General features: G+C 37.9%; 2 pseudogenes; one reads left to right on the top strand and one right to left on the bottom strand.

Annotated features, from left to right (window-relative positions):
* Positions 1 to 10,816: 10,816 nt before the first annotated feature.
* On the bottom strand, positions 10,817 to 10,935 carry LOC118603233 (annotated as a pseudogene).
* Positions 10,936 to 11,784: 849 nt separating this feature from the next.
* On the top strand, positions 11,785 to 11,900 carry LOC118603153 (annotated as a pseudogene).
* The last annotated feature ends 16,027 nt before the right edge of the window (positions 11,901 to 27,927 follow it).

Raw genomic sequence — 27,927 nt, 5'->3', positions numbered from 1 at the left:
TGCAAATGGTAGTATTTCATTTGTTTAATTGGCTGAGTAATATTCCATTGTATATATGAACCATAATCTCTTTATCCAATTGTCTGTTGATGGGCATTTAGGTTGCTTCCATATCTTGGCTATTGTAAATTGTGCTGCCATGAATATTGGAGTGCATAAATCTTTATGAATTATTGTTTTGGTTTTCTTTGAATAAATACCCAGAAGTGCAATTGGTATATCCATTTTTAATTTTTTGAGACACCTCCATACTGTTTTCCATAGCGGCTGTACCAATTTGCAATCCCACCAACAATGTATGAGGGTTCCTTTTTCTCCGCATCCTTGCCAACACTTGTTTTTTGATTGATTGATGATAGCCATGCTGACAGGTGTGAGGTGATATCTCATTGTGGTTTTAATTTGCATTTCTCTGATGGTTAGCCACCTTGAGTATCTTTTCATATGTCTATTAGCCATCTGTATTTCCTCTTTGGAGAAGTATCTGTTCAGATCTTCTGCCCATTTTTTAATTGGATTGTTTGGTTTTTGTTGTTGAGTTGTTTAAGTTCTTTACATATTTTGGATATTAACCCCTTATCAGATGTATCATTAGCAAATATCTTCTCCCAAACAGTCAGTTGTCTTTTGTTTTGTTGATCTACTATTCTTAAATGCGGTCCCTAGATACTCTAGTCTTAATACAGACACATATTTTTTTTTAAAAAAACATCAATATAGTGCTTTAACTGTAATACAAGAAAAATATAAAAGAAAATTATTTATAATACGTATTTCAAAATGTAATTATTCATGAGTAACTAACCCAGAAGTCATAAAGCAGTCATCATATGCTTACAACTATACATAACAAAATTATAGCTATAAATACAGACTGATGCAAACATGTTGTGTTGGTGACTCAAATGCCACCAACAACATTATAATCGATAAAGCAATTTTTTGAAATGGTATCTTCAACTCCTAGCATAGTGTCCAGTACTCAATTAAATTTAGTGTTTTTTGAGGTAAAAAAAAAAAATCTGAAAGCAAAAGAGACCCTTTAAGGATTTAAAAAAGACAAGTGTTTGGATCAGAATAATCGACAGGAAGATTTAAGACTCCTAAAAGATGATGAGCTTCAAGATCTGGGCTGTTTTCATCTTTGACTTATCTCCACTCCTATCTCAGTGCTTATAAGTAGAAGGCACTCAATATATGACTTTGAATTGATTTGAATAAAAATAATTTCTTCAGTGAAGTGCCCACAGGGCCCTTTGGTATAACATTATCTTTAGGTGGTGCTCCAGAAAAGCAGTATTAATAGAAGAGACTCCCTCGCCTCAGGGCTCAAAGTCAGTCCTATCTCTATTTCACATGTGCAGGACTCTGGAATCTGAAATAGAATGTTCTAGGTACCGTCCTGTTGCAACAAAAGGTACATTCTATTAGATCATCTCAAGACTTACTAGCAAAGCCTATAGACCCACAATCACGAAGCCTTTAACGAAAATCCATTTTTTATAGTTGGCACGCAACATGTTCCAAATTTTGGTTGGCTGTTTAAAGAATGTTCTCAATACCTAGCTTAGTGTGTGGCACATAATAGCCACTTTACAAATATTCATTGAATGGATGAATGGATAACAGCAGTTAAAAACAGTGCCTAAGACAGAAAAGTGAAAAAGCGAATTTCTTGTGTATTAAACTAGAACCAGATTAGTTTTCAGTTTAAAGAACCAGGCCAACTGACTCAAAAGCAAGTACTCAGGCCACACGTCCAAAACAAAACAACAACAAAAAAGTAAATAATATATGCACAAGTTTATAAAATAGTGCAGAAGAGCTTAAGATGAAAAGTAACAGTTTTTTGATCATCTTCTCTCCCCACCTTCAGTCCCATTGCCTCAGATAGGTCCAAGTTCTAAATATAAAAACTTTGTTTAAAAGATCTTGTGACATATCTATTTTCAACTTTTCCATTTTTTTCTAACTATTAAATTATTGATCTTACATACTGAGTTAATTTTTGAATAGTGGGAGGAGTTTACAAGGAAACACTTCTACTATTTCAGCCTGGATGGTGGCCATGGCAGATGGGCTTGTCCTTACAGTGCCATTGTTCTCTTTAACAGCAAGACAACAATAAATTTATTTGTAAGCAAACATTTATTGAGTATTATATACAAGGACCATTCTAAGCACTCACTTTACAAATCTTATCTCAATTTAATTGTCACAACGATGAAGTATGTACTATTATTCTCATTTTTCAGGTGAGAAAACTGAAACTGAGATAGTTTAAATAACTCGTTCTGAGTCACATAGAAGATGATAAACAGTGGCACTTGAACACAAACTGCTTGACGAAAATCTGAAAATGTCTCAGACACACCACTGAATCATACTTTTGTCATACTCTTGACAGAAGGTCTAGTCTTTTTCAATGTACACTATCACAAATTAGTTATAGTATTAAAGAAAGGCTGTGAGAATCCAAGTGGGATAAAATATCAAAATAACATCTGGGGAAATGATACCAACTCTTAAGAAGAAAACAAACTTTCTTATGGTGCAATGGTTGGCAGCCGCTTTTCCTCATAAATTTCCACCATTTTGCCCACTGAGAACTTTTTCTGATAGAGGACAAATTTTGACAATCAGAAACAAGAAAAGAGCAACTCTAGTAAATAATCAACCTACAAGCACTCCAACAACAGTAGGGTGTTTTAGTAGCTTATATGGTGGGCATAGTGTAGTTATTTAAAATAATGAACCTGAAGATCTATGAAACATAGGCAAATGTCTATATAGCATTTCTGAAAATAGTAAAATAGAAAATTATAGCTATGATGTAGCTATGTAAAAACTTCTTGAAAACAAAACATAAGAAGCAAAAGAAATTGTGGTTTCTAGTTTAAGGACTGTAATTAGGTATGATTTCCCCTCTGAAATTCTGTAGTATCATTTTTAGACTAAAAAAGAAACCTGAACAAAACCAATAAAGCATTATTATACTGAAATGGGCCTCAGTTGTGTAGGTGTGGGAAGAAAACAAGAGAAAGACATTCGGATCAAGTTTACCAGAGATCTCTAGAAAGTCCCTCTGCGATGCGCCCAGCTTGTTAGAACTTTATCTCAGGAAACAAAGTTTATTCTCTTTTGGAGTTCTATAAGTTTTACTCTTGCATTAAAAACTAATTGTGTGTTAGTGTTTTGTTTTAAGTAGTATTTATTGCATTTTGGAACTGAGTCAGGCAAGTCAATTTTGGTCCTGGGCAACTCCCTTTGATCTTCAAACTCTACCCAGTCTTTGAGGCATGACTGCTTTCACAAGGTCAGTAACTGCGTCTGATCTCGACTCGGCGGCTGGATGGTGGTGACTGGATTGCCTGGGATCCCCGAGTGCAGCCCGGGGCGCAGACCAGTCGTACGACGACGCGTGCCGAAGGCTGGAGGCTACCAGTCCCTGCAGCTGGGGCGCATCCGCCCTCTCCGCCGGCCCTCGCTGCGTGGCCTGCGCTTACTCAGCTCTTTCAGTCACCGTCAGTAGTAGTTCCCGACCGCCCTGAAGGTGCCGAAGGCGAGCGTCACCGCTCGCTAATGCAGGAGCCGCTGGCGGGCAGAGGCCTCGCTCCAAACAGGCTCTGTTCCTTCCCCGCAGTGACTCAGCCGCTTCCGCTCCAGGTCGGCGGCGCTCCAGGGGCCCCGGCGACACGCCTCCTTCCGTCCTCAGGTATGGATCTCAAAGGTCCTGAAAGAAATTGATGAAAGGGCCCCAGAAAGCCAGAGCTTAGGCATACGGGCCTTTCTCAGTAAATTGAGGAGTTGAAGCCTCATCTCAGTAAAATTTGTCTCACCTCTCAGCGCAGAGAGTGGGAAGTCGTGGACCAGGTAGTTAAGGCCTCGGGCAGCCACGGATCTGTAGAGCACAACGACTTAGTTTGAATACTTAGTACTTGCCATTTGCCAGGTGTGTGACCCCCAGTCACTTAATCTGGCCAAATCTCACTTTGCACATGGGCGAAGTGGGGTCGATTCCACACCCACCTTAGTGTACACACAGTCTAGGAAATAATAGGAACACAGCAAACCTCAGTTTTTGTTTTTGTTTTTGAAATACTTTTTAGATGTAGTTGTTCCTCTTCATGCCGCTGCAACCATCATGTACTTCTTAAGGTCTCAGCGCAGAGTCACTGCATTGACGTCCTAACTGGTTTTGCCACATTCCCATCCAACTCTCACAATGACCTGGTACGTTTTTACTGCACACTATGTTGTTCAAGCCATTGCTCTGCTCAAGAAAATGTAACACCTCCGTATTGTCCTTTGGTTTGAGTCCTATTCCGGATATTTAAAGCACTACAGCGTAGTCTGGCTCATCCAAACCCCCAACTCTCCCATAATTATTTTGTGCCAAATCTTCTCTTACATTGTGGTACATAGATTTCTGCCTTCTTGGAGCTGGGAAGGGAGAGCGTAGATGAACTCATAAGCACGTAATTATAATACTGTATAATACATGCTCTGATCTAAGTATGAACAGGAGAGGGAGCAACTAAGTAAACAGAGGGGGAAGAGGAAAGAGGGTTGAGTGTGTGATGGATGAGCAGTTTACCAGTGCTCTGATAGATGGTGTATATAGATCAATGTCCTAGATGATGTAGAACCTGGAGGTCATGTATGTTCTTAACTATTGCTGTTACAGAACAAATGAAACATCTAGCCCTTTCCCTTGATTTTCTTGGGTCCAAAAGTACTTTGGGAAACAAATTTTGGGTTTAAAAATGAACATCACCCCATAAACTATATACATGTCTAACCAATGTACTTGAAACTAATAATAAAATAAAGTGTTAAAAAAAATGAACATCTGATAAAACAAATCGTAGGAAAAAATAATGGATTCCTTAAGGAAAAAGTCCTGTATAGACGAAGAAGAGAATAGAATTTGCCACAGGGTCTGAGTGTTAGAGAGGACAGTGTGAGAATTCTATAAAGCTGCATCTGAACCTGCCCAACTCAGTCCTGGGAAGAAGACTGTGTACTAAAATGGAAACACTGACTCGCCAGGGGCCCAGGTACTTTTTGGGTGGCATGCTGAAAGAATTGAATTATGAAACCAGCATGCACCGCTGTGGGATCCCTACTAAAAAGAGCTGTGCATGAGAAAGGAACAGGCATTTGCCTACTGGCTGACATTTGCCTATGGAGAGAAACAGGTAGTGGAGATCTGCAAGTTGGCAGTGACAGATTCAAGATGGTAGCAGCAGAGAGCGCGAATGCTCCTAGAGCAGATAGCATTGACATGGGCACTTGAAGAAAGGACAAGGGATCAAAGAGGTGACAAGAACAGCAGTTCAAACAAGGACTATGACTACAGTTGATTTAAATTTCTTTTTATTTTTCTGAATTAAATAGATTTTCCATTGTGAATATGTTTTACTTTTATAATCATAAAAGGAAATACTTTTTTAAAGTCATTACCCAGCGTTGGTGCAGATGAAGTAAAATAAGCTCTCTTATTCATTAAAGTTTTATAGGAAAGGTGTCATAGTACATTTTTGACTCATCTGTAAAAATTATATTGATCATAAATACCAATTATTGATATAAGCCCAAATTATGATTTACTTTGGGAGGATGGGCGAGGACATGTGGGGTTGGGTATGTGGTGTCTTTATGAGAGTGCTACATCTTCATCTACCACAACAGGAAGGCAATAGAGCATGTTTAACAGAGATACATCAGGAAATAACAGTATAAACACATTATTTTGAAATATGAAGGAATATACCCAAAACAACTATAAAAAAGCGGAAAATGCTTGTCTTTGAACTATGAAGAGAAGCAAGGCAGCAGACTACTTACTGTTTTTCACTATACATTTTTTTAGCAATATTGAAGTATTGAAATATTTTTCAATATTTCAATGAATATTTTCAATGAAATACTTTTAAACTTCATTTTTTATGGATAAAAATAAAAGTATACCAACCCATTTCCCCCAGTCATTTCATTTCTATGTGTATATTGTAAGATGATAATTACATATATGGGCAAAGATTTATATATAATAGTAATTGCAGGAGCAAAATTGGCAATGGTGTAAATGTCTAATATAATGCAGTATTTTTTTTAAATTGTAGTGCATCTATATGATGATGTTTAAATAACATTTTTGAGGATTATTTAATTTCATAGTAAAATGTTAATTGTAAAATGAGTGAAAATAATACCAGAATGGCAAAGTACATATATTCATAGTAAGCAGACTATAAAGAAGTGCTTCAGAATTTTTATGGTGTTTATCTCTGGGAGTTAGGATAATAGAGTTATGAGTGTGCCAGTTGGGTTCTCTAGAAAGCAAATGCTGAGTTGCAGTTAGGAGTGAAAAAAAATTGTTGGGAGTTACAGCTATGAAAAGAAAGATGAGGAAGCAGGACTGGGCAGATGTGATACAAAATCTTTGCCAGCTGAAAAGGGAGCTTTGGAGCAAAGATTGCCTATTGGAGGTGTCATGCGATGGGTGGAAATAGCTTTGCCTTTGTACCGCTACCTCCCATAGTCATTGCTATGGGCCATTCTGAGAAGAGCGTGATCTTGGCTGGAAAACTGAGGATGACCATGAGATTAAGAGTTGAAAGCTGTCAGCTGACCACACTCCTGCAGCTGGGCATTATTAAGTCCTTTCTTGAGGGTTAGTCTGACCAATTTATCTCTCTATCTGCAACAAAGGGTGATTTTTTAAATATCTATTTTGTATACATTTTTGTAATCTAATTTTTATGTCAAATATGCCATATTTTAGAAAATTTTAAAATAATAAGTGGACTCCAAATAAAAGTCCAGAAGGGATCACCTAAGGTAAAGTACATATGCTTTATAGCAGAGGTCCCCAACCTCCGGGCCACAGACCGGTACCAGTCTGTAGCCTATTAGGAACCGGCCTCATAGCAGGAGGTGAGTGGCTGCCAAGTGACTGAAGCCTCATCTGTATTTGCAGCTGCTCCTAGTGCTAGCTAGCATTGCCATCTTAGCTCCACCTCAGATCATCAGGCATTATATTCTCATAAGAGCACAGTCCCTGGTGCCAAAAAGGTTGGGGATCGCTGCTTTAGAGCATTGAAATTTTTTTTTTTGTCAACTATTTTATCTATTCAGAGGTTATTGTCCTTTTTTGGCTTATAGGCTATGTTTCAAATAAGTGAGATTGCCAGAGCTGAGTTCCAGTACCTCTTCTGTGTCATGAGAAAATCTTAACTCACTGTAATTATGAAAATTTTATTCCTTTTGACTGATGGTTCTTTCATTCACTCAACAAATATTATTATGCATCTACCTGTTAAACTACTGTTTAACAGGGCATTTTGCCAGATGTAGAAATTAGTGAGATGTTCATTATACGCATATAAAGGTCACAGTTTAGCAGATGAAGTAAGCCATGCACTTAATAATCTGTTTAAGATGTACCTACCCTTAGAGTTTCAGTTTTGCAAGATGAAGAGTCCTGGAGATTGGTTGCACAACAATGTAAATGTATTTAACACTCCTGAACTGTACACTTAAAAAAGGTTATGATGAAAAAGGAACCCTCATACACTGCTGGTGGGACTGCAAATTGGTACACCACTATGGAAACAGTATGGAGGTTCCTCAAAAAACTAAGAATTGATCTACCATATGATCCAGCAATCCCTCTACTGGGTATTTATCCCAAAGACTTGACAATTTATATCCAAAAAGATATTTGCACACTGATGTTCATAGCAGCATTATTCACGATGGCCAGGACGTGGAAGCAACTGAAGTGTCTTATAATAGATGATTGGATAAAGAAGCATGTGGTACAATGGAATATTGCTCAACAATAAGAAGAAATGAAATCCTGCCATTTGTGACAACGTGGATGGACCTCAAGATAATCATGCTAAGAGAAATAAGCCAGACAGAAAAAATTGAAAACCACATGATATCACTTATATGTGGGGTATAAACCTAAAAGCAACAAAAAAAATAGGACAAGTAAACAGAGACTCATGGACATGGACTATAGACTAGTGGTTACCAGAAGGTGGTGGGGAGGGGGAAGGAGGGAGATAGATGGAGTAAAAGGGGTCAAATATGTAAAATTAGAAGTTACGTAAATTACATCAAGTGAATAAAAAAATGGTTAGGATGATAAATTTTACATTATGTGTGTTTAACTACAATTAAAAAATGTTTTAATGTACATACTCTATGACTTAGCAAGTATTATTTATAATAACAAAAAGATAGAAGCAGCCTAAAATTTTATCAAAGAAATGAATAAATAAAATGTAGTACATTCACATATTAACGTAAATTGGTCTCAAAAACAATTTTGGTACCCCTAAGGTAACTTTAAGAACACACACAACAAAACAATCCATTGATGATAGATACATATATGTATGCAAATAAAATTATTGGGAATAGGATGAAGGGATACACAACAATCTTATGGTGGCAATTGAGAGGGGAAATGGGACTGACTGAGTGTGTGGTTAAAGGAGACTTAACGTCATCAACAATGTTTCACTTCTTTTAAAAATATGGAAGCAAATATGAAAATATAAAACTTAAAAATTGGTAGTTCTGGTGGTGGGAATATGTGTGATTTTATTTTATTTTTTACCTTTTTGTGTTTTACATTTTGATTTTTAAAAAATAGACAACTGAGTAAAGCAAATGGTACATGCATAAAGAGAGATACAGGTTGAGAATGGAGAGACATTATCGAAGGCAGGGTGGGAGAGAGAGCCTTCAACAATGGAAAAGATGAAGATAGATGAAAAGGGGAATGTGGAATGGTATTCCAGGCAGAGTGTACAGCATAAAAGCAGCATGAAGACACGAAAGCAGGGGCTTCTTGAGTAGTTCAGGTTGGCTGACTCAGCTGATGACAAATAACAGGAAGCGAGGTCTGACAGGTGGTTGCAGCCTCTTCCAAAAAGAGCCTTCTGTGAGGAAACAAAGAATTTCAATCTGTTCTGTAGCTAGAGACTGGTTATTAAGGGTTTTAGAGTTGGGAGTGACAGGGTCAGAGCAGAAAGATTAATCTGTTCATAAAATATAAAATAACTTGAAACAGAGGACTGGAGTCAGAAAAAGCAACTAGGAGGAAATGATTGTAGAAGTCCAAAGGAGGAATGAATACGGATCCTCCCCCATCTCCCAATTCCTTTTTTAAACATCTCTACTGATCCTGGAGCCCTTTGACCACACAGAGACAATAGTCTCTGAAATAGTGTTTCTGCCTCCAGGCTGATGTTTTCCAACTATGTTTCATGTTTCTACACACAGCTGAGGGTTACAACACATCCCGTTCAGTTACAGTGGTTCACTGTACCAGGGACAACTGGTCAAAGTGTGTATTTTGAAAGAAGATCCAAGTGATTTTCTGATCAATCATAACTTTCATCCTGTACAAACACTGTCCAAAAATGTTCAAAGTTTTCCGTTGCCTGGTTCTATTCAGATTCTATTCTCTGATAATAGAATAGAGGCCACGTTCCTCACCATTTCCTCCATCCCACATCTAGCCCCAGATAACTTCCCCAGCTTTTAGCTCCTTCTACTCTATGGATTCTATACTTCAGCCATGTTGATATGCTCTGTAATCCATAGACATTTATTTTTCTGGGATGCTCTTCCTCCAATCTCTGTTTATCAACAATTCTGTTCTTTCTAGGGCCCAGATTTTGCTTCTTCCACAAAGACATTTTTGATTATTCCAGAGGAAATTATCTCCTTATACCCCAGAAGCTATCAAGGTTGTCTGCCAGTCACATGACAGCTTCCTCCTTCCCCCTCCCTCCCCCTCTTTCTAACATTCTGTCTCTTCCTATACTTAGATTTTGAATCCCTGGAGGTAGTGACCAATGTTTTTTTTAATTTTGTGTGTGTTTTTTTTAATCCCTCTGGAATACACTAGCCTGAAGTCTTTGCGGGTCAAGGTGTTTGATAATGAAAATAACTATCATTTTTTGAATGCCTGTAATGTTAAGGACCATGTACAGTATATTTGTTTTTAATAAACATATGACATAGGTAATGTTATTCCCATTTTATAAAAGAAGAAACAGAGCATCAGAGATATTAATTAACATTCCATGTATATATGTATAACTAGAAAAGAGGAGATTTAACATTTGAACAGGGCTCTGATAGGCTACACAACTTGTGTTGTTTTCATTGCCTTATTTTGCTGTTCTTATGTAACGGTTAGGTAAATGAAAGACTACATTTTTTAGCACGTTTTCTTCAACTTATTTTTCTGTAATGCATTTCTTCCCTGGAGGTTACCCAGCTGGTAAGGCAGAAGGAAATACCAGTCAGCTTTTCTTTGCCAGCTGTATTAGTTTCAAGTAATAGAAATCCAACTCATACAGACTTACACAATATGTTGGTCAATAAACCAAGGAGTCCTTTGGTGGATTGTTGCTTTAGGATTGGATCAATGTTATGACAAACTTGCCTCTCTCTTTCAGTTTTGCTTTCCTGAGTTGACTTCATTCCCAGGCAGGCTCTCCTTATGCGGTGACAAAGATGGCCATCAGCAGCTCCAGGTTATATTCTACCAATTTATTAACCCCAGCAGAGACAGCCTCTTTTCTAATAACTCCAGTATCATTACCAGGTAAGACAGTCATTGGCCCAGCTTGAGTCATATGTACATCCCTGAAATAATCACTGTGTCTAAGAAGTATTGTGTTGCTTTGATTATTATTTTTTTTAGGTGAGGCAACTCTTGGTTGACCTCACAGATTGCAAGGACCTTGTCAGCTTACAATCTCTTATTTTTTATTTTTTATGCCTACAGCACCTGGTCTTCCCAGTTGATCTCCCATCCAAGTACTAACCAGGCCTGACCCTGCTTAGCTTCTGAGATCATAGGGGATCAGGCTTGTTCAGGGTGGCATGGTCGTAGACTGTGTTGCTTTGATTAGACAGAGCTAAAGCTGGGATTTGGGTCAACTCTACCAGAACTCTATAGATTGAGAATGGAAAAGAAAAAATTATAATATCAGACCAGAAAAAATTCTGGATGTTCATTACATGTATATTCACCGAACTAGAACTTGACAGTCTCTGATCCTGTTGACTTTGCCTGAGTAGACTCATGCTCTGTCCTCAAAGAACTCACTACATAGAACTATGCTTTTCCTAGTCTGGTCCCAAAGATTGTGCTTTTCTTCAGAGCATTTATATAATAAATCATTCTACTCATGAGAAATGGTTCATGCTTGGTTTGAGTCTTGTGGTGGCCCTCTCAGGGCCAACTGAGAGGAAGAAACTGGGATCTGATATCACAAGGGGACACAGTGTCAGCTGTAGTAGCACTGGGCAGGCCAAATCTGCCATTTGGAGGGCACAGTGACACATAACAAGTAGTAGCATAGATCAGCAGTTGGTATTTGAGACCAAACAGAAAATGACATGTTGTCTTAATAGATAAGAGACAAAGAATTTTGAGATAGGAGATACTCAGGATTTCAGATGAATAGATAATAGGTCTAAAGCAGGATATTCCAGTCCCAAGGAGTGGGGAATTGAAAGGAACAGGCATGCCTCAGTTGCAGGGGAACAAAGACACTGGGCAGGGTATCAGAACTGGATCTAAGGCACTATATTGAAATCCATGGACTGAGTCTAGAGTCCAAGGTAGGGCTGAGTTTTAAGAATGTGACTGAGAGCATGGTTCCATAGTGTAGTGGTTAGCACGTCTGTTTTACATGCAGAAGGTCCTGGGTTTGTGCCCCAGTGGAGCCACAGTCCGTGGTCTATGGTCATGCCACCCTGAACAAGCCCAATGTCTGATCTTGGAAGCTAAGCAGGGTCGGGTCTGGTTAGTACGTGGATGGGAGACCACCCAGGAAGTCCAGGTGCTGTTGGCATAAATAATAATTTTAAAAAAAAATGAATGAGACTGAGGGTCAGTTACCTGATAGAACTGGGACATAAATTCAGACTAGCATCTGTCTTGATAGGAAACCCTTGAGTGAGAGACTCAAGTACCATAAATTCCTCTTGCCTTGGTGCAGGATTATGTCCAGTGATTAGGTCAAGACTGAGCCTACAGGTACTGCTGAATGACCTCAGATAAGAGGAAGGAAGGAAGGAGACAAAATTCTACAACTGGGTCTAACAAACTAAAAAATGTAAGAGGCATATGTTTCCTTATTGGAATGAATAACCTAATAAAACTTAATTGAAAAAATTTCATCTGGACTGTGTTAAGAGCCGGACTGTAAGAGAACTGGGAAAGACAGATGCAATTGTAATGGGATGTGAAATGAGATTTCCTTGTTTTCTTAGTTTTAGAGCTTAGAATAATAGGTGGCAAGTACCCCATATTATGAGGAGATGTGTCAAATCATTTATGCATGATTTACCCAAATAGGTGCCCAAATTGGTTCTGAAACCTGTAGCCTGTCACCCACTTTGGGCCTTAGAAAAGAAAATCAAGGAGAGGAGGTTTGAAAGTGAGGAATTCTTTGAAGAGAACTATCAATGTGCTGTGGTTTTCTCACACTTCAGTCAAGGGAAGGTAAAGAATGGGGACCTGCCAGGAGGAGAGACCAACTAATATAACAGCTCAAGGTAGATGTATGCTGAATGGAAAAAATGCCATGAGATAACTGGAAACTAGGCAGAGTATGGTGAGAGAGTTCTTGGGAAAATCTGACCTGAGTCCCCTGAGCGATAGGGTAGAAAACCTAATGTCTTATCTCACCTGAGAGCTAAGCGAGAGGATGGCAGGAGGACCAAAAACGGTAGGTTAAAGGGCTAGGAAAGGAGAGTTGACAGAGTGATTTTGAAAAGTAATAGTAAGAATAAAAATGATCCCTTCTTTTGTCTAAATTGTAAAAAGCCAGAGTTCTCCTTTCATTTTTGCCACAAATTAGATGTGCTCTTGTGGAAAACGGCGTGCTCTCTCTGGGTTTCATCTTTTTCTTCTATAAAAGAAAGAATTGGACTAGACTGTTTTTAAGGTAAGGGATATTCTGTGACTTTCTGATTCTATGAGTGTATTTGGATGAACTTTGACTCATGGCCTGGGATGAGTTATTATGGTATATACACAGTCCATTATACTAGGCTCTTAGAAATACAGGTTTCGTGGGTGCAGTATTGTCTCCTCTCCTACCCACTCTTCTCTTAACAAGTATTTAAAAAATGAACTAATCAAAAAATTTTAAAAGAGTGACCCATAATACCACTAACCCGATACATTGCTAGTTATATTTTGGTACATTCCTTTCCAGACCTTGACCACCTATCTGGGAATTTGCCCCAGTTGCAATCAGTAGCAAACACTTTTAATGTTCTTACAGCACACCAGTTCAATAAACTGAGCATGACCAAGAGGATTGAAAGCTTGGGGTGTTTCCAATTATTGCACAATAATTACAGGCAAGGAACAGCTGACTTTTGATAATACAGCCTTTTGGAGCACAGAGCTACTCTGGTACGGCCTCTCTTTCTCCTTCTCCCCTCCCCACCCTTACTTCCTGATCCGTCAGCAACAACAGGAACTCAAGAGGCCCCGTAGAGCAAAGCCACAGCAGGCTCTGATCTACATGACATTCACTCTGAGGTTGCTTCTGGGTCAGAAATACTAGATAATCCATTTAGCAGACATCTCAGCAGCTACCAGTTATATCAAGTCCCTAAAATCACAGAGAAAACCAATGTCAAGGGGATGTGGAGATGTGCTGGTGATATTGCTGTTATTAAGACAGGAATGAGGAGATGTTCATAGACAAGCAGCAGTGATGACTCTGCTTTAGTGCCAATTCTATACGATCTCAATTCTACTGACGGGTGCATACCTTAGTCCAGACCCAGCTAAGTCAAGCTTTTTGGAGAAGTCTTTATACATCCTTATCTAGGCAGAGACAGAAACAGTTCAGGCTGAGCCTTGAGATGCTGTCTCTCAAAATAGCCTGGTTTGTGGAAGCTTAAAGAACAAGGTGAGAGGTAAAGGACAATGGAGCTAGAGAAGCAGGTAGGTAGGAACTGGTTCATGGACCCCCTGGAGCTTGGAGAGGAAGAGGAACTTCAGATAATTTGCAGCAGGAATATGATATACTCAGATCTATGTTTTTAGAAAAATCAGTCTGGTAGCAGTGTAGGGAGTGATTTGAAAAAAGCAAAATGGGAGGCAGAGACCTGAGGGTATTATAATAGTTTGGCTAAGACATTAAAATTTCTAGAAAAGTATAGAATTTCATTATTAGAAGAGAAAAAAAAGGACAAAATGCACTATAAGATAGAGAAATACTATCTCCTTGGAGAGCTTCATAAGTAAAATACCTTTGTTTTTTTGAGGGGTGAGGGTTGCCTTTTTTTTCCTTACATTGAACATTTTTTTAAATGTGTTTATATTTTTTTCTAATTACAAAAGCAATCCATGCTCATTGAAAAAATTTGAAACAATTCAGAATTTAGGAAGTAAATTAATTAACTTATGAAGTAAAAGTCCTGCATAATTCCACCTCTGAGAAGTAATAGCTGTTACTAGTAAGATACCTTCTTCACAGTGGGAAGTCTTATTCTTTCCGAAGGGTTTAAAATGCCTCACAACCACATCTCAAAAGGCAAGGCAATGCTTAGATTCCCTGAAGAGTAAATGAAAGACTATTCAGAGGAGGAAAGGTGTACAGAAATAATGGGTGGAAAAGATTGAATGCTAAAGGAGTCGATTCAATCCTAATCATATTTTTCTGCTCAGGGGTTCATTTACCTAAAGCTATCCAGGGCGGTTGGCTAAGTGGATGGCTAGTGTTTACCTCAGTGAAATAAAATGAGCTCTAGAAATTTACCTTCCTTCTTGGTTAACTGTTTATATGTTACACTTTTCTTTTCAATAGAAAAGTGTTGTTCTGTGATTAGAAAAGTGTCAGCGCAGAACTGATCAAGAAGGGAAGGGTTCGAGAAGGGAGGGTATCAAGAAGGAAAAGTTTTGGTGGTGAGAAGCCCAGTTGAAAGAACATACAACTTTGTTGCCCGGAGCGCACTTCTATTGCCATGAGCATGGTTCTATTATGGGAAACGCGCTTCTGTGTTAGGGAATCGCATGGGCTCCCCATATATCAGGGTACAATGCCATTCTGCCACACACTTATGCTACAATAAGCTGAATCATGCTTACATGAGTTAGGCGCAAGCGTCCTACTACATTAATGTAACATTCTAAATCCGGGGTCTTATTCTTAGCCATGAGCCTGGATCACAGCCAGACAGGGGACCAGCCGGGCCTGGGACCCACAAAAAAGGTTTTTCGACATGGTGGAAAACAACAGAAAGTAATTCAGTAGTTTTTGTGTCCATTTGTTCATATCGGATTGGGATAATAATACCTATCTGCCTCCCCAAGGAGATGATACAGTCATTGATAGTTTGTTTGGTCCTTTGCTTTTGAAATTATAGGAAAAAATCTAGACTTGAGATCTTTTAAAGGAAAGAATTATCCTTTCTAGGCAATTCTTAGAGAGTTTCTTTAGAAATAAAGCCTTTTTTAGAAACCATTCTGGAATTTAACAACTTTTACTCTCAGAAATTTTAGACTCTTTCAATTGTGTATTACAGAAACTCAACTTTAAAAACCTTAGGTGAAAAGGGAAAGGTGATTGTTTCACCCTTCTAAAGCCTGACAAAAGTAGAGTTGGCTTCAGGGATACAGCTCTATCAGGTACTATGATTGGATTAGAGAAATTCTACTTCAGTATCTGTATGCTGCTTGAGAGGAGGGGGTGCATTCTTGGAAGCCATAGAGTGCCATGTTTGGCAATATGCATGTCAAAACATCGAAGGCTAGTCTTCAAAGACAGAGAATACCAAAACAACTGGACAGAGAGAAACCGAGATGAGAGATGGTAAGAGGACCATTAGGATCACGGTTCCTGATGGTTTTCCAGATCCTTTTTCCTTTCCCTTTGTATCCTGGCTACCTTGGGGCTTTACTGCAACACATTCTCTTTACTCATAACCCAAAGAATCATGACTATTATGGACTGAATATTTGTGTCCCCTTCAAATTGATAGATTTAAACCCCAATCCCCAATGTGATGGTATTTAGAGGTGGGCCTTTTGGGAGGTTATTAGATTTAAATGAAGTGATGAGGATATAAGCCCCATGATACAATTAGGGCCCTTCAAAGAAGAGGAAGATATACCAGAGCTCTCAATGCCGCTTTGAGGACACAGCAAGAAGGCAGCTGTCTGCAAGCCGGGAAGAGTTCTTACAAGGAACCAAGTCAGCAGGGACCTAATTTTGGACTTCCCAGGCTCCCAAACTTTTGTTTAAGCCACCTAGTCTATGGGTATTTTGCTACAGCGACTCAAGCTAAAACAATGACTGAGACAAATAGGAAGGAAAATTAGTGATAGCCTTATCTGTGTACTTCCCGCAAGATGTAGAGAAAACATCTTTCTTATCCTGAAGTTCCCTTTCAAAGGTCACTGATTTCTAATTGCCAAACCCAGTGACTCAATTTTCATTCTATTTTGCCATGTTGGCTGTTCTTGCCTTCTTAAGTCTCTGTGATCCCTGCTCCATGCATTCTTCCCTAACTTTCCTGTCAGCTCTTTTTTGCTATCCTTCACTGTTTTCTCTATTTGCCCTGTCCAGGTGACCTCGAAGATTTTGTTCTTGGCCATATTCTCATCTTGCTGACTGACTCTATCTACTACCACAATTTTCTCTCTCACTCATACACTGATGACTTCCTCATTTATTATTCATAAGCATAAAGTTTTTCTGAGTTTTAGGTCCTAATTTATACTCTCCTGGTGACTATACTCTCTAGATAATCTGCAAACACAACAAAACGTCCCAAACCAAATTTCTCCTTTCTCTAGTCTCAAATTTTCTAGCCTCAGTGTGCTTCCATAGAGTAGTGGTTAGCATGTCTGCTTTACATGTAGAAGGTTCTGGGTTTGAGCCCCAGTGGAGCCACTGTCCATACGCTAGGTATGCCAGGCCCCAGGTGTGCACCATGAGCGTGTGGGAGGAAACACCTCTCCTTCAGAGATCCAGTTCTTACAGGAGAAGAGGGGGACAGAATAAAAAAAATAATTTTTTTTCTAGCCTCAACCACCAGTATTTCACACATTGAACCTCTCTTGCCTACCATATTCTCTCGTAGTCATCAGCCTAGTCTCATGGCCTTTTTCTCTTAAAACCTCTTCTCTCCCCTAGTCTCCCTTTCTTGGCACTACGTTCCTACCTCAGCCTTGCTCCCATTCTCATTTTCTTGTGTAAATTGTGCCTTGTCCAATAGTTATCCTCGTTCTTTCAGCCTTGCTGAGTATGTCTTTCTCAGGACATGTCATACATTTTTACACCTCCATGATTTGCTTACGGTTTACTTCTCCCTGTGGTGCTGTTTTCCCATCTTTGTCCTGTCTAAATCCTATTCATCTTTCAAAATCCAACCCAAATGATTATTCCTCCATGAAGCCTCCTGTCAGGACCAAGCATTGACTTCTTGTGGCTCTCAAAGAACCACTAGAATAAGTATTATAAACTCAGTTTTTCTTTCTCTTATGGTAGAGTCTGATTGTTGTTCATGAGGGAAGAACCTTTCGTAACAGTGCAGTGCACAGTTCAGATGCTCGGTAATATTCGTCAAATTAAATCAAAGAAGAAACTAAGAAACTGCAGAGATCTTTGATAAGAGTCAATGTAGCTGAAGAAAGATATTAATATTTGAGGGGACTGCTTTTTGTTATAATGTCTTTGCTATTACAAATGGAGTAAGAGACAGGCAATAGCAGATAGGGCAGATGCCCTCTTAAATCTTCTGGTAGGTGATTGAATTTGGCCTTTATCCTACAACCCAAGTGAGCCTTACCTGTAAAATATTTGCTTGGAATAAGCTAAGATTTCTTAAAATTCATATCCTGGGAGTTTTTATTCTTTAAGCAGAAGAGAGAACTGACACGTTAAATGGTCTTGACATGCAGTGGACCCCAAACATATGAGTACCTGGCTTACAAAGAAATCTCCAACAAATGAACATGACAAATAAACAGAGACTTATGGGTGTGAACAATAGTATAGTGGTTACCAGAGGAAAGTGGGGGAGGAGGGAAGGTTGAGAAGGGTAAAGGGGACCAAATACATGGTGACAGAAGGAAATTTAACTTTGAATGGTAAACACGCAATATACATATGATGTATTATTGAATGTACTCTTGAAACATAATTTTATTGACCAACATCACTCTAATAAATTTAATAAATAAATAATAAATAAACAAATATAAATAAAACTTGAAAAAAGAAATCTATTAGGGCATAAGAAGCAGTAGAGAATATTGGTCAGGAGCTTGGCTTTGGAGCAGGACTAGTAGGGTCTGAATTAGGCAACTTCTCAATTCCCTCTTGTGTGTAGTAGAGGTTGTCATGGACCTACCTTATAGGTTATTAGACAGGATAATATATGTAAAGTTCTTGACAGGCTAAGCACATAGTAAGCACTCAGTAATTATTAGGTGTTATTATTCTATTTGATTACCACTTTCAACTATGATGTGGCAAATCTCTCTTCTTTTGTACCCTAAAGACACCCTTAGCAGATCCTATGATTTCACTACCAAAACTCAGTTCAGCCTGATTTAAAACATCAATCTCATGATTGGTTCAAAGCTCTCTGCCTCCCCCAATACAAACTAGTCCTATGTCAGGAGGAGATCAGTCTACTTTTTCAATCTTTCTCCCACTCTAGTGCCTTGGAGGGCAGGTAGAGACTGGGCCATGCTCTGGGACACCTTGTCCCACTTCTCTGTTTTTAAGAAGGACTCAGGGGGAAGAATGAGGCAGTCAGAGCTCTTCTCACATAGCTAGTTGCCTTTTGTTTGGGAGGCATCTCTGAAATTTACTACACTGGTTCATTTTGTTCTGCTACTACTGTAGCCTCTAATGAAGTGATAGCCTCCACTGGTAGGGGTGCACTGGATCCTTATGCACGTGGTTCTGATATCGCCTTAGCAGTAGATTACTGAAGCACAATTGATGCTGGAGAGGCAACTGAAAACAGTACTTGATTTTGCTGTTGTCGTCCTGACAAGCTACCGTCAGAATACTCTTGTTTCCCACAGTGGCTGCTTAATAGCCTCCTAAGCGGAATATGTAATAGAGTGCAGTGTGGACGAAGCAAATCAGAGACTAGGCCAGATGCTACTCAAAGGGCTTCTGGGTTTCAGATACTTTAAAAGAGCAACAACCCAAAATAACAAATATTGAATATCTACTAAAGGCCAGGTTCTTAGCATACATTATCTATTCTATGTAATAAAGATAATTAACTCCATTTTATAGAGCATACATTATCTATTCTATGTAATAAAGATAATTAACTCCATTTTATCTATTCTATGTAATAAAGATAATTAACTCCATTTTAAAGTGAAGGTAAGAAGAAGTCAATCAATTGCCACTATTCCTGAGGGTGCTGATTCTTACATACTAATTTCCACACTGACCAAAAATCTAGTTAAGATCTCAGAAAGGCGATATTAATGAAGTCATATTTTGGACATTTAGGATATAACTGCTTGATAATGTTATTTTTTTTCTTCTAATGTGAACTTTTATCTTTACTTTATATCAATTCATGACAAATATAAGGGCCATAACATGTCTTTTTGGCACAGCTTGAAGTGCAATGGACATGATCCCAATTTATTTTTCTTTTTTCTTTTTATCAAGAAGGTAATTCACTGAAAATTAAAAATCTTTTAAAATCCTCAAACAAATTACTTCTCCAATGCTCTAGCACTTAATCACTTGCTTATTCAATTATAAATAAATATGTATAAAAACCCTGCTGTTTGCAGTGCTGGAATACTGTAGTAACCAAAGCAAAGTATTTGCTTTCGTGGCACTTAGATCTCACCTAAGGAGACAGACAATAGTCATATAAGTAATATAATTCAGATGATGTGATGTGAGGAAAATTAGTCTAATTGTCATGAAAGAGAGTGATGAGAGGAGGGCAATATTAATAAGATAGTCAGAAAAAATTGACCTTTGACCCAAACCTGAATGATAAGTAGACAGCCACTTAAAGATTTGGGAAAAGTGCATAAACCAAGGGTCTAGTGAATACAAGGGCCTAAAGATTTACCTGGCAACTTACAATGTTTGGGATACTGAGAATGCAGTGCTCTCTCTATTCCCTCACCCTCAGTAAGAGAACTCAGCAGTAAGTACAGTGCAAGATGGAAAGACTTTGCTTAAAAGATCTGGTATGAAAATAAACAGAAATCAAGAAGAAAAACAAAGATGAATTGGAACCTAAAAGTGCACCCAACCTGCTAAGAAGTTTTTCTGTCATAAAGGTGAATTCTAGGAAGGTTGATTTAGTTTTAGTAATAGAATAAAGTTATTAACTTTAACTAAGACACGTTTCTATGCTTGTGCATCACTTTATAATTGAATGTTTCTTGAAATAAAATAGGAAACAACCACTTTGCTCTCTATATTTATGCTTCTCAACAGACATCCTATAGTAGACTTTCTTATATTTGTGGTAAACTACTTTTAACCATGCATCAAGGCAATAAAAATAGTTTTCATGTGATTATGTCTTTGGAAGTCTGGCACAAAATGTGATTTCACTTATTGAATGTGGTGTGACAGCTGTAAATTGCCACATTCCAGCTTAGTGTTTCGAAATTGTACTCTCGGTGTGACTGAGTCGATGACTTTTCTGGCTTTGACCATTTTTTCCACAGAGCAGCTGGCACTCAGACAAATCTCCTGTGACACTCTCACAAAGAGATGCTGACAGATCTCTGTCTCTCAGAGGTTCTAACTTGGCAGGGTTCCATCCAGACATGCTGGGCACGAGCATGGGTGTCTGTGTCTTTTGGCCTATGGGAAGGTCTTCTCATTCTGTCTTGCCAGCAGATAAGAGGCATAGAGAGCCTTTTGGGATGAGAGTTCTGCTCTGGAGCCAGCATGCTTTGGTAGGAAGGCATTGAGCCAGTTTAATAGGGCAAGGAGTCTTATTCAAGGCAGCCAGAAGTTTGTGTAGCAGGCTGGATAATCAATTTTCTCTTCATTATATGGTTGGGTAATTGAGTAAAAGCTTAATAAATAATTGGCACTTTCCTCAATACTTGTGATGTATAGAGGAATGTCTAAGTCAAGGAATTCACTCTAACTTGTTTGGGGGAAATAACCTATAGCTGCCAATCATTTAATAGCTTCCCCTTATTACCCTAACTGCAAGTCTTCTTAGAACTCATTCAATGAATTTTCAACTAGTTTTTATCAACTACTTTTACTATGCCAGGAACTGTAGTCTGCTTAAGACATACAGAAATAAACGGGACAGATATTTCTAGGATTAATATTGTACACACAAAAATGTTATAATGGTTATCTTGGGGGAATAGAATTAGATGGAGGTATGAACAGTTTATATTTTTTTATCTTTACTATTTGAACTTCTTGTAACAATTTTTTGGCAATATTATTTTTTTGTAACTCAACGAAACTCTTTTGAGTAACTGTGCCAAGCGCTCTTCTAGAGCTTTGAAAAAACAGCAGTGAATGAAGTAGAAAGAGTCCCCTGTTCTCAAACAGCTTCTCCAATTGGGGAGGCAACACAAAACCAAAAAATCCAAACCAATATTCCATATAATAAAATGACGATTGATGACATATTATATGGAGAAAATATTTTTTTTTTAAATAGGAGTGTTCATTTAAAAAAAGTTGATATTGTTGTTAACTATCCTGTAATCCAATCTCTGCCTTACTTCTCCCGCCTCCATGTAATCTTCCTTAAATTTCCTCCTTAATTTCAAATGCATAAAAGAATCTGCAAAGCTCTTATTCTCTGGAGCATTTGAGATCTTGCTCCATGGCATATATCATCAGTTTGGCTCAAATGAACTCTTATGAAAATTCAAAAACAAAAAAAGTTATGATATTTTAATTTGTTCAGATAGTCTTGACTCTTCAGAGGCCAGGGTTCTTTATTGGCCTGGGCAAATAGCAGTACTGAGAGAAACGGGACAGAGGGCCAAGCCTCAAAGCTTTGAACTATTTGGATTCTTGTCCAGCTCTCTCTCTCTCCACCCGGCACAGATGAAAAGGCAGTCTGAGCTGCCTGAGTTCTTTTGGCACAAGAGTGATGTCAATCCGAAGAGTTTGACCTGGCTCGTCGCTCTTGTCCAGAGCCCAGGCCTTTTCCCACCTAGCAGTGTGGGCACAAAACTCACTGCTGTGCCAGTCAGTTTGAAGGTGCTGACCTTGCCTGCCTCACATTCATAGCCTACTGCTTCTTCTTTCCAGCTTCACCAGCTGGCTTCCAGGGACCTAATCCCACTGGCTTCCGGCCTGCCTTGTCTGACAGCTGCCTGAACACTGGGACTTAAAAAAATTAGTTCTGAATGCCTGCGTCCAGCCATCACATTCCAATCTATTTTTAGGACAACATCCTTCTTCTTTGGCTTCCTAAGAAACTGCTCTTCTTTTTCTGTTTCTAAACTGTTTCCATTCCCAATTCAGACTGAGGTCTCTTCACCTGGGAATGCAAAATTTAGGGGTTTCATTTCCCTCTCACGGCCAAGGAGAAGATGCTGTTTTCACTGAACACCTATAGTTGAAGAGATAAAACTTGATATTAAATTTAAAAAATATAAGAAAAATTGTATACATGTGAACATTTCAAACATTAAAAAATCTTTTTGGTTTTTATTCTATTTATGAAGATAACACAAGCTGATTACAGAAATGTTAGAAAGTGCAGCACAAATAATTTATACTTTAATATATTACTTATTTTTGATCTGTTCTCATGCTCACAAATTTGTTGTTGTTATTGGTTAACTATATTATTCATGCATACATGACAAAATTCAAAAAGTAAAATCTCACTCTTCTCCTAATGTTCTACTTTCTTTTCTGATTTTAATTATTTGATTTTTCTCACATACGTCTTGGTCAATTTTGTTGATCTTTATAAAGAATTAGCTTTGTTGATTTTGTTGATTTTCTCTGGTTTTTCTATTCTCTACTGTGTTTGCCTCCATCCTATTCTTTATTATTTCCTTCCTATTGCTACCTATGGGTTTTAGTTTGCTCTTCTTTTTCTAGGTCCTCAAGGTTAAAACTTAAGTTATCGGTTTACTACTCCTATTATTACATAGGTTTTATTATTTTTTATTATTTTGTTTAAAAATCATCCAGTATAATTGACTTTTTGTAGTACTGTTCTATGAATTTTAACAAATATACAGATTCACATAACCAACAGGACACCTAACAACTACTTGTTCTATCAATTACTGAGACTGATAAAATCTCTAGCTATAATTGTCATTTATGTATTTCTTTCAGAATTGTTGCCAGCAGTACAAAGAAATTTTTTCTTGAATTACTTGAGAGTGAGCTGTTGATATATGTAAAGTTACTTTCTTTTTGTAAGTGATTGATATTTTATGATAGATATTTACAAAATTTATAAATATTCTATTTTCATCAAACTTTTAATTTATTCACTGATTTTTAAAATAATCACAGATTCATGATTTTATATTTTATTCAAAAATATTGTCATAGCCTGTTAATATCTTTATTTTGGAGTTCAAATTATACCCGATTGGATCATTTGAGCCTCTTCAAGCTGGCTCTTGGAGTCCTTTTGATATGTCCATGTCATTTTTGAGCATTTCCTTGTTTCTTGCACAAGATGTTCTTGATTCATCATGTATTTTTTCATATTCCAACCAATTCTATAACCAGCAATTTCTCTAAGAAGCGGAGAATATCATTTAGAATCAAGATTTTGACATTAAGCATATTCATTGTTCTTGAGGTGATCAAGCTCTGTCTGTGGAGTATTACCTCTTATCTAATAAATTTTCCTTTTGACTCTGACTTTGGCGTGTGTGTTGAATTCTTTCTACATGCTCTCCCAAAGGATCCTCTTCCTTTCTCAGTGCAAGGCTTGGTCTCCTTGAACCGGGGAGATTTGCCCTGTCTTGCATCAAAATAAGTCCACCATCCTTAGTTTCCTTTTTTAAAAAAATCAGTATTTTCAACATCAGGCTTCATTTCAATCTCTGCTAAGCAATGGACTCCTATATTTAACTATCTTGATCATATGTATTTGGAGAGCTTTCATGCATCTCAAAGGCATTAACTGTAAAAAAAAAAAAAACATATTGAAAAAAAGGCACTGTGCTGGATCACTAAATAGTACTTATAGTCTGGTGGCAAATAATAAGTAAACAACTAAAATATAATTAGATAATTACTAAAGTAGAAGCAATTCAGGGAAGGAAGTACCTATTAGGGCCAGTTCTTCAAAGATAAGCAATAATTGATTATAGAAAAACCATTGGGAAGAAGGCACAGGGATAACTATTGCTAAGGCACAGCAGCACAAGTGAGTATAGCATGTTAAGGGTACTAGGTACTATATGTGGTTCAGAGTGGTTTCTATTTTTCATTTTATTCATGTTGAATTCAGAGTGAGCTAGACCATTTGAGCTTGTGTCAAATCATGAAAGGCTTCAAGATTATCTCTTAGAGAACATTCTAGTGGTAATATGGAAAATTGCTTAAAGTGGAGTGGGAAGAGAAACCACAAGATCTGAATGAGGAGAGAAAGGAGATTGAGATCTGACTAGACCCAGTGTTTGACCAAATGTGGGTGTGAAGGACATGAAAAAATTCATTCACAGATACATTTACTCAAAAGTTGAATTTGATGATTGTTAAATGAGAATTCTTAGGTTGAGCAAGATGGGAGTTTATGGTGCTACCTCCCAAGATTATGAACACGGAGTGGACAAAATTTGGAAGGTAAGATATTTATTCAGATCTAGATGTTCTAAATCTGAGGTTGATAAGAAAAAAAAATGGAGATGTTCTAAATTAAATTAGAGTAGCCAGAGAGTGAGACAAAGAGAACTGCTTCTCTGTTAATGGCTGTTGACCAGCTACCAGGACTTCTCACATTCCTGTTTTGTCCATCGGAGCTTCCGATTAATTTCCAGGTGGCTATTTACAAACATTATTGTATCCAGGCACCATCTAACTCCAGAAGCCACCGCTTATTGTTTACACGTGAGCATTCTAGATAGCTGCCCACAGCCAATCCACAAGAGCAGACATTTCTTTATGGGCTCTCTGCTATCCCAGAGCTGGGCCTGACTCACCTTCTCCCGCCCCTTCACCTATAAGTCATGTAAATTTTTTCAGACTACCTCTTTCTTCCCCCATCCCCTTACTCAATGTATAAAAATGCTTGCAAATCTCTGGGACAATGGACATTCTACCTCTTCTACTTAGCCATGCTGCTGGTGATTTAGACTCTGTGACGCAAGACTGGTCTTTTGGGCTAGCATTTTTGGGTCAATGAAACCTTACTTAAAAATTACTTCAGTCATGAGAATTAAAATTTTTTGGTTTAACAAGGTGCTTGTGGTACACCCTGGAGAAAATGTCCAACAATGTCATTCTAGTGTTTGAGATAAACATTTGTTATCTATACATATATAAATGATTGTTGAAGTCATGGCCAAGATTGCCTAAAAATAGTTAATGTATTAAGCAATGAAGAGAGGTAGCAATGACTAAAAACTGACCACAAAATTCAACAAAAAGAAACTCACTGGTAACCATGAGAGTACTTTCAGCCGAGAAAAAGTGGTAAAAGTCAGGAAGTGAGCAAGTATAGACAGAGTATCCAGAATGAAATTCAGCGCCTTTTTCTCCAATCCAACTCCTCTTTCTGTAATTTCTTAGGTGCAAGTATTCCCCTCAGCCTCCTAAACCAGGAATTCTCCAAACACCTAGCTCCTTTGTTCTCACTAGTATCTTTGTCTAATTTGGGCATTAATCCTCTAGATTTTACTTCCTTAACATTTCAAATATTCCAGAAGGATAAATTCCAAATATGATGATTATCTACAGATGGTGGCTTTAGAGATGATTTTTATGTTTTTCTGATAGGTCGCTTTTTCAATATTTTTCTGGAATGACTATGTATGTACTTATGTAATTAAAGTAATAACTGTTTAGAGTTCTCATACACCATTTTACATCTGATGTCATTTCTTTGTTTCCCATCTACTTTCCTGGGTCAAGCCAGAATTACTACAATAACCTCTTAGCTTCTCTTTCTGCTGCTAGTGTGTCTGTCCTCCAATTTGATAACTGGGCAGTCAGAATAAGCTTTGTAAATACAAATCCTAATAGGCCCCTTTCCAGTTAAAAGTTCTTCAGTGGCTTCTGATGATATCTTTGAGGGTTAAGTTCAAACTTCCAGTACTGTCATAAGGTCCTTCTTTGTCTTATCTTTCATCTCATTTTTTTCATTCTCTTCTTCACTTTCAGCTTTTTCAAAAATAAGCAGTAGCTTCCAGCCTTTGTAAAGCTTTCTCTTCTTCTTTAATAATTCCCACTCATTCCCTAACATGTTTAAAAATAATTTTTCCTAGAACTTCACTGTAGCCTCATTCTAATTTAGATACCCTCTCTTTTGTTGTGATCCACACACCTCTCAGTGTTATCACACTGCATTAAGGTTGATCATCACTTTGTTGGCTGTTTAATTTCTTCAGTGAATTGACTATTCATATTCTTCGTACACTTTTCTGTCAAGTTGTGCTTTTCTTACTGATTTGTAGTAATTCTTATTTATACGGCAAATATTTTTTTCTCAGTCTGTTCTTAGAGTTTTTAGAATTTATTTTTTGGTGTTCTGTGATACTTTTTGCGTGCAGTGAAAGAAAAGTTTTGTCTGGCTCTTGAAGACCTCTACACTAAAGATACAAACTTACTTGCTTACGTATTCTAATATTTTTGTTTTTATAATTATCACTTGGCATTGTTTTTTAATAAGCATTGTCCACATATTAGTATCTTCATAAATATCATTTTCTATGGCTGAAAATTTATTCAGCAAATTTATCGAATGACCACTTAGCTGCTGGGGGATACAATGACGAGAAGAAAAGGCTCTTACCTTAACAGAGCCTACATTCTAGAGGTGGAAGCAGGCAATAAATAAGTAAATAATCCAAATTATTGCGTTTAATAACGACTATGAAGGAAATAAAATGAGGAACTACCTTTTACAGTGGTCACCTAAGGTCTAAATAGAAGTAGGCAAAGGGCATGCACATAAGACAGTTCCATTTAATGGATCTCCAAAAATTAATCATTTTTCTTCAGTGTTGGGTTTTTAGATCACTTCCACATTTATCATTATACTTATTAAAGCTATTAGGAACAACTCTATTTCCAAGAAATAGTTTCCTAGAAATGTCATTACTGGATGGGAACAGTATTCTTATACACACAGCCAAATTGCATTCACAAGGTAATTCCAATAAACTCTCCAATGAGTAAACCCAACACTGATCTGAGAGATAGGAATGGAAAAAGTAACTGTCAAAAAAGGGCAAGTTTGGGCTCATCCAAAGGGCAAAGATAAATGTAACGAGCTGACCTGGGTTTACTAGAGAAAGGCAGCAGGGTGATGACGAAGGAAAGCATTGCCTGGGAACAAGGATACCCAGATTCTAAACCCATTTCTGCCACCCTGTGACCTTCACCACTACAGCTCCTCCGTGAGACCTTAGTTTCCAGAAACTCGGTAGAGAATCGGTTTCGGTTTTACGTTTTCCAACATCTTCAGATCAAGCATTCTCTAGCCCCTCCAAATTCAAGACAGATTGTGAAAATGGTGAGAAAAGAGTTGTACTAAATACAGAATCACCACGAAACGCCAACTAATCACTAGCAGGCACTTCCGGCGGCCTAGACAAAAGGTTTTAAGTCGCTGGAACTGCACTTCCGCATAATTAGAGCAGCGCATTAGAAGCCAAAGTCCTCGAGTCACATCAGGTGACGCCGGAGCCGCGACTGCGCATGCTCTCCGCTG

The sequence above is a fragment of the Rousettus aegyptiacus genome, unplaced genomic scaffold (assembly GCF_014176215.1).
Source record: "Rousettus aegyptiacus isolate mRouAeg1 unplaced genomic scaffold, mRouAeg1.p scaffold_m13_p_5, whole genome shotgun sequence".
NCBI classification, from domain to species: Eukaryota; Metazoa; Chordata; class Mammalia; order Chiroptera; family Pteropodidae; genus Rousettus; species Rousettus aegyptiacus.
Note: the sequence above shows the minus strand (reverse complement) of the source record. Positions and strands in the feature narration are given on the sequence as shown.